The sequence below is a fragment of the Trichechus manatus genome, unplaced genomic scaffold (genome assembly GCF_000243295.1).
Source record: "Trichechus manatus latirostris isolate Lorelei unplaced genomic scaffold, TriManLat1.0 scaffold00185, whole genome shotgun sequence".
Lineage (NCBI taxonomy): Eukaryota > Metazoa > Chordata > Mammalia > Sirenia > Trichechidae > Trichechus > Trichechus manatus.
The window spans coordinates 1,770,779-1,786,022 of NW_004444121.1; the positions used below are offsets into that span (position 1 = coordinate 1,770,779).

At 42.4% G+C, this 15,244-nt stretch overlaps 1 protein-coding gene across 7 annotated transcripts in view; it reads right to left on the minus strand.

Annotated features, from left to right (window-relative positions):
* Nucleotides 1-14,918, minus strand: part of PTK2 (protein tyrosine kinase 2) — a 211,533-nt gene extending 196,615 nt beyond the window's left edge. For 5 of the 7 annotated variants that reach the window (XM_023741606.1, XM_023741605.1, XM_023741602.1 and 2 more), the window contains exons 1-2: nucleotides 14,862-14,918; nucleotides 1,145-1,242 (exon numbers count right to left, since the gene is read on the minus strand). The gene's annotated coding sequence lies outside the window, so the exon portion shown is untranslated. The remainder of the gene's footprint in view (nucleotides 1-1,144; nucleotides 1,243-14,861) is intronic. The other 2 variants (XM_023741609.1, XM_023741604.1) reach the window with 1 other exon arrangement.
* Between the last annotated feature and the right edge of the window lie 326 nt (nucleotides 14,919-15,244).

Consider the following 15,244-nt stretch of genomic DNA (forward strand, 5'->3'; position numbering starts at 1 on the left):
GACCCCTCCAGCCCAGACACCTACACCCGTCAGTGTTCTGTCCCTGACCCCTCCAGCTCCGACACCTACACCCATCAGCATTCTGTCCCTGACCCCTCCAGCCCAGAAACCTACACCCGTCAGTGTTCTGTATCTGACGACTCCACACCAACAAACATTCAGGTAATCCAGCATTTACCCTCAGACAAAAAACCCAAGGGGTGTTTCTCTAAAAAAGAATGCAAGGGTTTCTGGTGTGGACTGTGACATCCTTAGAGTAAAACTCTCCTCACTGTATTATTTAGGAGCCCACAGCTTGAAAGCACTCCAAAAGCAAAGTCCTACATGAAGGCAGCATCATCATCAAGATGAACAAAGAGAAAAACTGGCCTTGGAAAAAAGAGCTAAAGTAGGAAAGCTGAAGAAACATTAAACAGGCAAACTGGAATAGACTGTCAATCCCACAACCCCCTAACGTGAGACCACAGACAAGTGACTTAACCTCTCTAGGGCTCAGTTTTCCTCTCATTAAAATGGGAGAAAGACCAGCAAATAAGAATGGCTAACATTTTTGAGTGCTGAGATACACAGTATTTCACAGGGTCTTCATGACAACCCTGTAAGGTAGCTCCTGAAGAATCCCCTTTGTGGGATGAGAAAACTAGGTTTCGGAAGGTTAATCTGATAACTAACTAAAAAGTTAGTAAGTAATGGAGCCACTATCTGAATCCGGAGCCCATGAGAATAAGGAATAAAAGAGCACACACCCTGAAGCCAGACTGACCTGGTCTGAGTCCCAGCTTGGCCATGTCCTGACTCGGCTACCTCGCACCTCTCTGTATTACAGTTTACACAGGCAACCTTACTCGTAGGGTTACTGGGAGGATCCGGTCAGTAACGCAACTCACAGTGTTCATAATGTGCCAGGCACTCTCTAAGCACTGTATGTTGTCATTGCTGTTAACAACGACTATTGTTACACTGCCCATCTCAGAGGAAATATAAACCACCTACACATAGTATGCACTAGAACAACCTATACACTATACAAACAGTGTTCTTCTCCCTCTACTGTATGTGCAAAAAACCCTAAGACAGGGAAAAGATACGATGTAAACACAAACAAAAAACCAACACACAAGTGTAGCAAGCAAATTATACTCACAGTTCAGAAGGCCCCACGAAGTCTGTGATCTAATCAAATGACCGTTTAAAAAATCGTCCTAGTTTCTTTGTCCTCTTTCCATAGTCGTCAAAGAGAACCTGGAAAGAGAAGACAACAGGCCTCCATGAAGCCCCTTTACTTTCAAACTCTGTGTATTCACCCCTGTCTTAGTTCCCTAGTGCTGCTATCACAGAAATACCATGAGCCGGAGGCTTTAACAAACAGAAATTTATTTTCCCACGGTTTAGGAGGCTAGAAGTCTGAATTCAGGGTGCCGGCTCCAGGGGAAGGCTTTCTCTCACTGTCGGCTCTGGAGGAAGGTCTTTGTCTCTTTGAGCTTCTGCTCCTGGGATTTCATGTAGGGTGGCATCTATCTTCCCCCATCTCTGCCTCCTAGTTTGTGTAATGTCTTTTATATCTCAAAAGAGATTCACTCAAGACACACCCTACACTAATCCTGCCTCATTAACATAACAAAGACAACCCATTTCCAAATGGGATCATCACCACAGGCATAGAGTTTAGGATTTATAACACATACTTTGGGAGGATACAATTCAATTCATAACATTCCACCCTTTGGTCCCCCAAAATTCATGTTCTTGCCACATGTAAAACACATACACCCCATCACATCCACTCAGAAGTCGTAAATCAACTCTAAGTCCAAAATCTCACCCTCTGAATCATCTAAGTCAAAATGGGTGAGACTTTAGGTGTATTCTATCCTGGGACAAAATTCTTCTTCTGTGAACCTGTGAAATCTAAACTACAAGCTGTGTCCAAAGTACACTGGTGGAACAGGCACAAGGTAAACATTTCCATTACAAATGGGAGAAATTGGAAGGAACGAAGGATAACGAGCACCCAGCAAGTCTAAAACCCAACAGAACAATTCATATTAGCTCTCAAGGCATGCAAATAATCCTCTGATCTTTCAGACCATCTGGGCAGTGGCCTCACCCTCTAGACTCTGGGTGTTGATCACACCCTCTGGATTCTGGGTGGAGGTCCCTCAGCCCTGGGCTTCAACTCCACGTTCCAGGCCCACTGGGACGGCAATTCCGCTCCCTCGGCTTTGGGCAGCCCCATTCTCCTAGCCCATCTAAGTAGTGACCCCACCGCTCCTCAGCACAGCAGGCCCCATTCTTCTGCTCCTTGGACACATCTCCTTGAAACCTAGGAGGCTGTAGCCCCACCCTTTGAAACCAAGAAGGCCCTACTTCCCGAGCTTCTTCCAACAGTTCTGCTGATCTCTGAGCTGCTCCAGGGATAGTCCTTTTCTTTTCCTGGAGGACAACAGATGTAGCTCCTTTGGCCTGATTCCTGCCTGTAGAATTCCATGAGGCAGACAGAGGTTCTCTTCTTTCATTCTTTGCCTGTCCCCTTCGGTCTAAGCTGATGGGTTTTCTGCTGTGGTAGTTAGATCCATCAGTCACAGGCTTAATCTCTTTAACAAAAGATTGGGCAGGCACATCCTTGGTGTACAATCTAGGACATGTGTCCTTAGTTTGTACAACAGAATTTTCCAAATCTTTAAGTTTCGTTTTCATTTTGCACAGTTCATTTTTAAGTCCATCTCTTTTCTCTCGCATTTTACTACAAGTGGCAAGGAGAAACCATGGGGCCCCTTTAAGATCTGGCTTAGAAATCTCCTCAGCCAGATATTCAAGTTCATCACTTACAAGTTCTACCTTCCACCAAACATTTGAACATAATTCAGACAAGTTCTTTGCCACTGCATAAAAAGCACTGCCTTTCCTCCATTGTCCAATTACATGTTCATCATTTTCTTTTAAAGCGTCACCAGAAGTACATTTAACATCCACATTTCTATCAACATTCTGTTGCTGGTGCCATATGCATTCTCTAAGACAATAAAGACTTTCTCTATAGCTCTCCTCACTTCCTTCTGAGCCCTCACCAGAACTGCCTTTAACATCCATAATCCTACCAACAGTCTTTTCAAGGCAATCTATACTTTTACTATTAGGCACCTTAAAACTCTTTCAACCTCCACTCATTACCCAATTCCAAAACAACTTCCACATTGTAGGTATCTGTTAGAGCAGCACCTCACTCCTGGTACCAAACTGTCTTAGTTATCTAGTGCTGCTATAACAGAAACACCACCAAGTAGATGGCTTTAACAAACAGGAATTTATTTTCTCACAGTTCAGGAGGCTAGAAGTCTGAATTCAGGGTGCTGGCTCTAGGGGCAGGTTTTCTCACTCTGTCAGCTCTTGAGAAAGGTCCTTGGCTCTTCGAGCTTCTGCTCCTGGGAGATCTTCATGTGACTTGGTATGTTTCTTCTCCATCTCTGCTTCCTAGCTTGCTTGTTTAACTTCTTTCATATCTCAAAGAGATTGATTCGAGATACACCCTTATACTAATCCTGTCTCATTAACATAACAAGGACAACCCATTCCCAAATGGGATTATAACCACAGGCATACAGTTTAGGATTCACAACAAATACTTCTGGAGGACACAATTCAATCCATAACAACCCCCTTCCAGCCAGCTTCTTCACTGCTGACCACACCACCTGTGCTAGACCTTCAATGGAAGACAGCAAACGTGATATGAAGTCTCTGTCTTCCAACCCCTATTCCAGCTGAAGAAAATACACATGAAACAACTGAAAAACCATTAAAACATATTAGCAAGCATAAATTCACATGGCAGAAAGTTAGCTAGTAAGTTCTGGACAAGACGGCAGATGGAATATACACCTCTCCTTTACTCCTTCACACCGAAATTACACTACAGAGAGCTTTTAAAAAGATAAACACACAGAAGAGAAAGCAGCAACATTTTGGAAGCTGGAAGGCAGGTGGAAGCACAGTAAGTGACTCAGCAGGCCCAAGAAAGCCAGGTCCTAAGCCAGCAGCTGGAAAACAGAACCAATTCAATTTACACAGCAGTATCCTCAGAAGCTCAGAACTGGCAGCACCCAATGCAGGCAGAACTGTGGGTGAGAAGGTGGAGGGCCTAAAACAAGGAAGCCAATAGAAGGCTGTCCAAGATGCAGCTAGGACCTCAATGCCATGCCTCCCTCTGGCTCCCTCTCCATCACCCTGGAAGTGGCTGAGGGCCCGTCTCTGGAACTCTGGATGGTGACCAGCTATACTGAGCAGAGGTTTATTCAATCACTGTACACATGCTCAACGGTGAATCCTCCAGCTCTCCACCGTTCCCATGCACTCGGCTTACCCACCCCACCCTATGTACACACTCAGCTCCCAGAATTCTGGTAGTCAGATCTTCATCCTGCAGGAAAGAGACTGGAAGAACATTCTTGGGGAACCTGATCAGCCAAACAAAAATTCCTCAAAAATACCAACACTGGGGATTCCCCCAACAAATGGCCCGCTTAGAATATCTCAATGTGTGTGCTTAGAGCTTCCAAAGAGTGCTGTGATTCTCCACAAGGAAATATTACCAGGCATGTGATGAAACTTCTACCACGGAAAACAGAGACCAAAACAGAAAGGGAAAAAAGAGGAAAGGAAGAAAACTTGGAGGAAACTATACAGGGAGAAGAAAAAAACAAAAAAGCCATCAAGACTCTGAAAGATAAGACACTGCAACCATGAAACAAAAACAGCACGTGCTTTTAAAAGAACAAAAAAGTATTGGAATTTTAAAAACCTCATAACAGAAATAAAGAGCTAAAGAGGAAGGTTAAGGAAGATGGAAGATGTCATCAATAAAGCAGAATAAAAAGTTTTTAAAAAACAGGTAGAACACAGGGCATTTTTAAGGCAGTGAAACTATTCTGTATGACTATATCAGTGAATAGAGAACATCACGCATTTGTCAAAACCCATAGGATTATACTTCTTTCCCTGTGAATGGGCTACTCTTTCCAGGGATTTTTTTTTTTTCCAAGGCGGGGGGGATTGTTTGCTTGTTGTTCCATGCCTCATAATTTTTGCTGATAACTGGACATCTTGACTATTATAAGGTGGAGATCAGCTTATCCCCACACTCCCTAGGGTCTGCTGTTGTGGGGTGCAGTCATCTGTTTGTCTCCTTTCCATTACCTCAGCAGTCAGCCAGTGACCTGACAGAGCTATCCTTAATGACAACTTAGCAGCCTCTGCTTTCATACTCCCCTGGAATTGAGTTTTTCATTAGATCCCAGAGTTCTGGAAAATTCCATTCTGACAGTTTTTGCCAGCTTAATGGTTGCTTCAGCGGAAGGACGGACCCTTGGCGCTCCCTACTCTGCCATTTTCGGTGACGTCGCGACGTGTTACGTATTTCCGATACAAACCCTCTCTCAGAACTGAGTTGCCACTATCCTCCCCCACTCAGCAGCTGCCTTTTCACTCTGTTAATGATGTCTTTTGAGGAACAAAACGTCCTAATTTTAATGTAGTATTAACTTATTGATTTTTTTTCTTTTCTGGTTGCTTTCTGTATCCTATTTGAGAAATCCTTCCCAATCCAAAGATGTTAAGAGATTATTCATCATTATGTTCTAAAGCTGTGCTAGTCATCATTACCCTATAAAAGTTACAGCCACTAGCCACGTGGGTCTGCTGAGCAGTTGAAATGTGGCTAGTATAGACTGAGATGTGCTGTAAGTGTACCAGACACACTGAATTTCTAAAACTTTGTACCCCAAAAATGTAATAACTTTTTCAATTTTTATCAATAACGTTATATTAATTCTCACATTAAAATAACATTTTGGCCATTAGTGGGTTAAAGAAAATACAGTGTTAAATTAATTTCACCTGCTTCTTTTTACTTTTCAATATGGTGACTATGAAATTTGTAATCACATACGTAGCTCTCATTTTATTTATGTTGGACAGCACTGTTATAGCAGCTTTTTTGTTTAATCTTTTACAGTCTGTCTACAAATCCACCTGGGACTTGGTTTTTGTTTATGATGCGAAGCTTCATTTCTTCCCATTTGAACACCAAGTGATCCAGCAACATTACTGAAAATTGTCTCTTCTCCACTGCTCTATAGTATCAACTTTGTCGTACATCAGTTGTCACAAAAGAATATGTGTAGTATGATTCCATTCATAAAAAGTTTAAAACTAAGCAAAACTAAATCCTAATATTTAGAAATACATAACAGGGAGTAAAACTATAAATAAAAAATGGAAATGACTGTCACAGAGCGAGGAAGTAGGAGGATACAACAAAGGAGACATACCTGGGGGCTTTTTGTATGCTGGCAATTTTTTACCTCAATGTGTTTACAAATGTGTATGTTCTTTAAGCAGAACCAATGTGAGAGGGCTCTATTCCCTTTTTAAATAGTGGATTTACATATACAATATGTACACATATATTTCCACCTTTGATTCTCAAAAAGGCATGAGTATGCTCACTGGAGGGGGAAAACCTAGAAGGATCTTTTTTAAATCTTACCTGAGCTATCCCTGAGAAATGCATTTTGCTCGCAGTCATTTTTTATGTATTTTTCAAATGTTCTACAATTAACATGTATTGTCCTTGTATTAAGGTCTCTGGGTGGTGCAAATGGTTTGCACTAGACTACTAACTCAAAGGTTGGCAGTTCGAACCCACACAGCAGCATTATGTAAATATAGTCCTGCCGATCTCCTTCTTGAAAGATCACAGCCAAGAAAACCCTATGGAGCACGGTCCTACTCTGTAACACATGGGGTCGCCACGAGTCGGAATCGACTTGACAGCAACGGGTTTTTTGGTTTAGTCCTTAAAAGAGGAAAAAAAATATATGAGTGCCATTTTAAACCTTGACAAAAGAGGATTGGGTGGTCAAAGAAAGATGAATAAATTAATATAAACTCTTCAGTGCTTTACACCAGGTCATAAAGAAGCATAAACTCACACTGAATGAGTATAAAATAAACTATCAAAACTGCTATCATACGCCATATATCCAATGGACACTTTACACAGCTTGTATTTCAGAGCACTTTGCAGTTAAAGAGCATTATTCCTGAAGCTGTACTCCCCAGTGAAAAAAGCAGTGGATCTACAGAAGCCTGACTTCCAGTTCCAGCTTTACCAATGAGTCGCTGTGCTAAGACATCCATCCCCTCTCTATCTACCCACTGCCGTCAAGTCGATTCCTGGAGGACAGAGTAGAACTGCCCCATAGGGTGTCCAAGGAATGGCTGGTGGATTCAAACCGCCGAGCTTTTGGTTAGCAGCCGAGCTCTTAACCACTGGGACACCAGGGCTCCTACATCTAGGCAAACTGTAACTAAAGTTTGCTTCGTTTATAATGACATCAAACAGCAACTATATTGTCAAACAAATTTCTACTACATCAGCTATTTCCAAGAAATTTATCCAATACTAAAAGTAACTCAGCTACTAAGTCTCCAGACAAAACTTCAAATGTTAAATGTTCTTTAAAATTTGCTACTGCAATTTCAAACAAGCAGTCTCACCAAGTTAATGCCGCCCGAGAGCTCACTTGGCAAAAGGTACTTGTAGTAAATAAAATAAGCCTTTTAAAAACACCAGCAAGCATTAAAGGGAAATTGTCAGTAAAACACAGCAAGGGAAAATAGTTAAAGGTTTATTCTTTCAACTGCTCAATCTACTATTTTTGGTGCTGTTTATTTAGGAAAACCTCCTCTTCTTCTGTAATTTATCAAGCTAGTATCCTTAAATTCATGAGTATCGATGGTTATTTTTTATTCATTCAACAAACTCTTACTAGGCAAAGAGTGGTCAACCAGCAGTTCCACAGAAAAGCTCTAAAGAAAGCTGTGTAGGCACATCTAGGAGTACTAAGGACCATGTCAGCTTACACGCACATGCACGTGCACACACAAACTCTCTAGAACTGGGAGTCTCAACGGCCCTCACATGGGCTCCCAAATACTCTCTAGTGTTTAAGAACTGAAATTGAGGCAGGTTAAAAAACTGGAGGCACCTTTAGCATCAAAGTCCAGGGAACGTATTTCTGTCCTTATCTTACTTAACTGTATACAAAATGGCACGAATGTCTGCGCTCTCCTGTATTTGTGACATTCCTCCCTCACGGTGATCTCACTAACTTCCAGGCCATTCGCAGCCTCCTCTTTACCTACTCTTCCTTCACTTGCCCTTTAAATGTTCTCCAGGTCACCCCTTTCTGTTTCCCAAGTATTTCTGGGGAACCTCTCTTACCTTCCATAGCTGCAACTACTACTTGTCTCCCGACAAACACAAAATGTAAATCCCTAGCCCACAATTCTTGCCGAATTGCAAACCCGTATACCTAACTGTATATTGGATCAGGGTCACCAAACTTTTTCTGTAGAGGGCCAGATAGTAACTATTTTAGGCTCTGCAGGTCACACAGTCTCTGCAGGCCAAGGTCTCTGCGGGCCACACGGTCTCTGCTGCACTGTGCCCTCTCCCTGCGCAGCACCATGAAAGCAGCGCAGATAAACAAAGGAGTGTGGCTGTGTTCCACTCAAACGGTATTCACAAGCAGGCAGCAGGTCATATTTTATCCCTGAGTCATAGTTTGCCACCCCTGCTATAGACAACTGATACCAGTATGTACAAACCTTAAGGCCCTACCTCTCCCTCCAATATATTCTATATGGTCTTTTTCCTAAATAAACACCCAATTAACAATGAACAGCTAAAAAATGGCAGAATCTCCTCTGAACTCATCTTTCCACGTGCTAGATGGTGCCCGGCTAACCCCACCGACTGCTCTGACAGGGATCACAACAGAGGGTCCTGGACAGAGCTGGAGAAAAATGTAGAACAAAATTCAAACTTATAAAAAAAAGACCAGACTTACTGGCCTGACAGAGACTGGAGAAATCCCCAGAGTATGGCCCCCGGACACCCTTTTAGCTCAGTAATGAAGTCACTCCCGAGGCTCACCTTTCAGCCAAAGATTAGACAGGCCCATAGAACAAAATGAGACTAATGGGGCACAACAGTCCAGGGACAAGGACTAGAAGGCAGGAGGGGATGGGAAAGCTGCTAATAGGGAACCCAAGACTGAGAAAGGACAGTGTCGACATGTCGTGGGGTTGTTAACCATTGTCATAAAACAGTATGTGTACTGTTTAATGAGAATCTATTTGTTCTGTAAACCTTCATCTAAAGTACAATTAAAAAAAAAAAGTTAGGTATGTCTGACCCCCAAAAGAATTGTCCTTATCACCACCTGTCACCCAATCTTGTTCTTACCCTTGGCTCTTCCACCTCACTGACCCAAACCAAAACCAAAAAAACCAAACTCTCTGCTGTTGAGTCGATTCCAACTCATAGTGATCCGACAGGACAGGTTTCCAAGGAGCGGCTGGTGGGTTTGAACTGCCGACCTTTTGGTTAGCAGCTGAGCTCTTAATCTCATATCCAAGATCTCTTTAATAATTCTGAGACTCACCCCCATCCTCTCCAATCCCACTGCCATGGCCTCCACTCAAACTATATTGTGGCAAGTCTCCTAACTGATCTCCATTCTGTATCTTGGTACCCCTTCAATCCAACTTCCTCACTGCTACCAGAGTGACCTTTCCTAAATTGAATTCTGTCAACTGCTTAGAATCTTCAGTAGCTCCTCATTGCTTTCATGATATTAGAAATTCCTTAGCTTAGGGAGAGCAGTTTTCCAACTGTGTTCCCTATTCTGCAGACATTTATCTAGGGTATCAAAGCATACCCTCTACACCTTCTACCTCCCCTACTATATTCCTCACTCCCATCCATCTCACTCCAACTAGAATAGTTCCAGAGGAAAAAGCAGGGGGTGGGGGGTGGGGAGAGGATTCTGTTGCTCACCAAAAGAAAGAGAGAAGAGAAGCAAATCACTGGCTTCCTACATCACTTTCCATCCCCATCCTACAGTAAGGTCAACTACTTTAACTTCCCTTAGAGTGTGATGCTACTTCTTGCATCCAAGTCTCTACATATGCTAGTTTTCTGCCTAGAACACTGTTCCCAGCATATTCCTAATCACCCTTCAACACTGTGTTCAAGGGTAACCAGGAAGCTTTCCACTACCTTCCTCCCACCGAAGGCTGATGCAGATGCACTACCCTGTGATGGCTCTATCACAGGACTCGTCCCACTATTATAATCAATGATCACTTCTCTCTTTCCCTCCCTAGAATGTGACGACCTTGTACAGAGGACCATTTCTCATTTAGCTATCACTTTTCTGAACCTAGTATAATACTTGATACTGTGATATAAGCAAAGTTTTTTCATTTATTTGTGTGCTGCACATCTACTATACATGCCTGCCACCATTCTAGGGAACTAGAATTCAAAGACACACAGAACCTGCTTGCCCTTAAAGAGTTTAAACTATTCTTTACTCTCGAGAACAATATTTATCTTATACCCTATTCTCCTCAAAAGATGACAAGTTCACCCATGGCTCACAGAATTTTATACTTCAGCCATCACAAATGGACAGGGAACCCAAGGTCTGATGATGCTTTTCTGACATTACAAACATTGTGGAGTATGAAAAGAATGTCAGGCTGAGGACTAGGAAACACAGCATCTAGTACTTTCCACCATTGTTACTTTCCCACGGTTTTGCTATCAATCTCTCCAAGTATTCTCCCAATATTTCCAGCCCATCCTTTACAGCCTACTTGGAGGGCTCCTCTTCTTCATCCTCCTCCTTAAACAGTGGTGTTCCACAGAGTCCCTGCTCTTCTCACATCACTTACATCTTTTCTTACATCCACCTACCTTTTGCTCAGCAGAAAATCCAAATCTTTAATGACTTATCAGGCCCCTGTTGACCAAGCCCAGTCTAACTCTCCAGCTGCGTCTCTTATCACTGTCTCCAGCAAAAGGAAAAGTATTTTCAGCTTACAGAACCACCTGTGCATTCCCCCATCTCTATGCCATCTGTGGTCCCCTTAACTGGGAACTCTGGCGTTTGTGATCTTCTCACGGCGGCAATGGCTGCACGTGCGTTGGCAACCGCCTCTCTCTCCAGGCTAGATGGCCTTCTCCTGCACTCCCACGATCCCTCACTCAGTACAGGTACCACTCAGTACTGACTCACGTGAGCCACGCATTGCACTGGGCACTGGACAGACACAGCAGTGAGCAAAAGAGCTGTTGCCCTGCCCCAAAGGGATCTTGAGGTGGCGCTTCCTGGTTAACAAATTTACTGGAGTGTACTTTAAATCTTGCCTTACCAGTCAGTCTCTTTCTCCAACCATGCAGCAAGACCCTAAACAAATGACAGTCTCTTTTAGCTCTGTAGCCTCCGGACCTACATACCCAGTAAATAATTCAAGCACTAAAAAGCTCTAGCTGGTTGGAAAAGGTAACATTTGCTCTTTAGAGGTTCTCTGCCTTTTTACCTCTTCTCTGTTAGGAGTGTAAACCTGAAAACAACATTTGCTGAAATCTTCCAAGTGTCTTGGAATTAGCTTTATTCTCCTTAGTAAATGCAAAGGCAAACCATCCAAGTCACTCCCCATGTCTGGATTTTGTTCACCACTATATACCCAATAATATTCACAGTATCTAGTTCATTTAACCCTCACTGCCCTAACTGGTTACTATTATTATCCCCATTTTACACATAAGGAAACTAAGTATTAAAGTAGTTAAGAAATTTCCCAACACAGCACCTAGTACATGATAATCAATACACATTTACTTAATGTACAGATGACTCAATGAGTCGATGGACAGATATATGGCTCTGGGTGCCTCAGTCACATTTTGGTGACTGCTCCTGGCTTTATTTTGTATTGTAAGGAGAATTCAAACAAGTAACTACAGTACATTTTATCAACATTAGGCCCACTGCTTGCTTGCTATTTTAGCAGCTGGCAACTTCATGCATGCTGTATTCCAGCACTCCTACTTATCCCACAATTTAATTTATCTTTATTAAGACATGAATTTGAGCATTTTAACTAGGTAACTGATAAAAATGTTAGCATAAAAATCTGAATTAATTCAAATAAGGTAGAAAAGCAGGTATTTCCCAGATTATGTCATTAAAATGCTTAAATTCTTTTGTTCCAGATGGATAAAGAAAAATTAAACTTGGCTTTTTATACAATGAAATATATTTTCAACTCTCCAAAGATATCTGTAGGACGGATATCCCTACCTTTTTTGCGGAATCCACTTACCTTAATCTGACAGGAATGAGAGTATTTTAAAATAGCTATAAATAGATGCTTGGGCTTCTCTGAACTCTTTCCGCTTTCTAATCTGTAAACCAAGATTTTCCACCAGTCGCGAACGCTAAAGCTGTGCTTCATCAACACTTAGAATATTCCCTCTCATCCCTGTTTTCAGTGTTCTCAGTGCACAGTCCAACCTGGACAGCCCCTACCATCCATCTCTCACTCACTCTGAATAATAATCGTAATCATCAGAACAATGACAGCTTAACACTTGTGGAGTGTTTAGTATGTAATAGGCACTCTCCTATCCTAAGAGCTCTACAAGCATCAACTCATTGAATCCTCACAGCCCTCACTGGTTACTGTTATCATCCCCATTTATGTAAAATATAAAGAAACTAAATGTTAAGGAAGTTAAGAAATTTTCCAAGGTCACACAGCAAAAAAAAAAAAACGGAGAGAGATCAGGGATTCAAATACTAGTTGTAAACATTCTTAAAATCATGGCACTATTCTGGCTTCCCCAGCTAGCCATATAACATTACTGTTGATGCAATAAACATGATCTGGGCTTTCCAAAGCAAGCATGACAGAAAAACTCTTCCTAAAGCTGAGTGACATTCAATATGATGTACTGACAAATTAGAAGATATCTGGCTGGAATGAAGCATGTAGGCTAAGCCCCTATAAAAATTGCCTGTTTGATGCTAACCGCTAAATAAAGCACAAACCAACTATTTAACCCACAGCACTCTAACAATGTAAGTCATTTGTGAAGCTCCCCAATGCCAAAATATACAACCACGTCATACTGGGTTCGCTTCTCCAAGCCCAGTCTACCAAGAGTTTCTGCACTGCGGCAAGCTGTAACCTGTATTCCAAAAGAATACAGATCAGTAGTAACTTTCTGAAAAACCAAAAATATATAAAGAATGTGAACATGACTACGAAAATCACCTGGGCGAACAAAAGCTTCTCTATGCTTCAAAATAATTTTCTAGCCAAAAACACTAGACTGTGCAGCTGCTCAAAGGTGAGGTGAGGATACTGTGCCTCATTCATCTCCGTGCCAGGACTTGGTCAAGGGTTTGCCGTCCAACAGGTATGAAACTACCTGCTAAAGGAATACACGAAAGGAAGTTGGAAAGTGACTAAATTTTGAGAATCAGTATGGATAATAAATTCCCTATAGGAGCCCTGGTGGCACAGTGGTTAAGAGCTATGACTGCTAACCAAAGGGTCAGTTCAAATCCACCAGCTGCTCCTTGGAAACTCGATGGGGCAGTTCTACTCTGTCCTATAGGGTAGCTATCTATGGGTCAGAATCAACTCGATGGCAACGGGTTTGATTTTTTTGGTTTGTGTAGATCGAATGACAAATATAAACTGCTTTACAGTTCTTAGATCCATCAAAACAAATCAGGGAATGATTAAGATTAGTCTCCAAATGCCCACAGTAGAAATAACCACGTTGTTAGGAACTGTATTTGCTGAACATCATGTGGATTCTGTCCTAAAAAATAACAGCTTTCATTTATATGATTAGCCATATGCTAAGAACCATGTATCAGATCTCATTTATAAAAGAGTCAGGATAATCTCTATTTAACAGATGAGAAAGCAGATTCGGAGAGGTTAAGCAACTTGGTCAATAGCATACAGTGAGCAAGGATCAGATCTGAAATGGAAAGTGAGATCTGTCCAAAGCCTGGGCTCTTACCCACTGCTCTATTCTGCACTGAAAATAATATCCCCACAAAATTCTATCGTCCAAAAGACTTACAGTCTTAAAGAAACACTACTCTACTCATATTAATAAGCACAGTCAACACACTCAAGACAACGTGACCCTTCAATCATACTCTGAAGAACCAATGGCTATTACGGTATATCTAAGTTTCATTTTACTACTTGAAGGAGACACCAAAAGAAGCTCTACAGGAAAGCGTATAATCAAATTCAAGAAGTAACTAGGAAGAAGTGATTAGGAAGAACACTCCTGAAGAGACTGGGATAAGTAACTGATCAAGGAGACACAAAATAACTCAGGCATCAACGGCTCAGCGGAAACTGGAGACCATGACATGTGTAATGGAAAGAGTCTGCAAAGCGAAGGGTTCCAGTTCTAGGTCTCGTAGAGGAAGCACACTCCATTTGTCTCGCTCTCTGAAAGCAACTACAGAACCTGGACAGGGTAACTCCAGAAGTTGTCTGATGACTCTGAAAGGTCAACAGTAGTAGGCAGACTAGGGAAGAAGACCAGAATTTGAACCACCACCAAATCAGCAGATTTAAACATGATATTCAGATAGGCCCTACCTAACCTGGTCCCTGCTCCTCTGACATTCTCTCCTTCCACTCGCTCCCTGTTTCCTGAGAATATCCTACACTCTCACCTTAGGGCCTTCACTCCAGCTGCGCCCTGCCTGAGACACTCTTCACCTAGATACTTGGCTTACTCCTTCACCTCCGTCAAGTCCTTGCTCAAAGAGAAAATGCCCACCCTATTTAACACTACTACCTACATCCACCCCACCCCCCTTATCCTGCCCTACCTCTCTTAGGCTGGGTTCTCTAGGGAAGCAAAAACAGTAAAGCATATAAATATACAGAGAGAGATTTACATCAAGGAAACAGCTCACGTGATTGTAGAAGCTGGAACGTCCCAAGTCTGTGGATCAGGATAAAGGTTTCTCCTGATTCACGTAGCCACACAGGCTGGCAAACCCAAGATCAGCAGGTCAGAGAGCAGGGCTCTTGCTCACAGTCTCTGAAGGTTGACGAATCCCAAGATCGGCAGGCAAAACCACAAGGCTTCTCCTGATTCACGTAGCTCCAGGTGCTGGTGAAACCAAGATCGGCAGGTCGGAAAGCAGGACTCTTGCTCACAGGCTGTGATGATCAACGAATCCCAAGATTGGCAGGTAAGCTGCTAGCTCAAGTCCCAAGAACCGGAGGTCAGACGAACAAGAGGCAGCTGCAGGATACAGAACAAGCCAAAAACCTT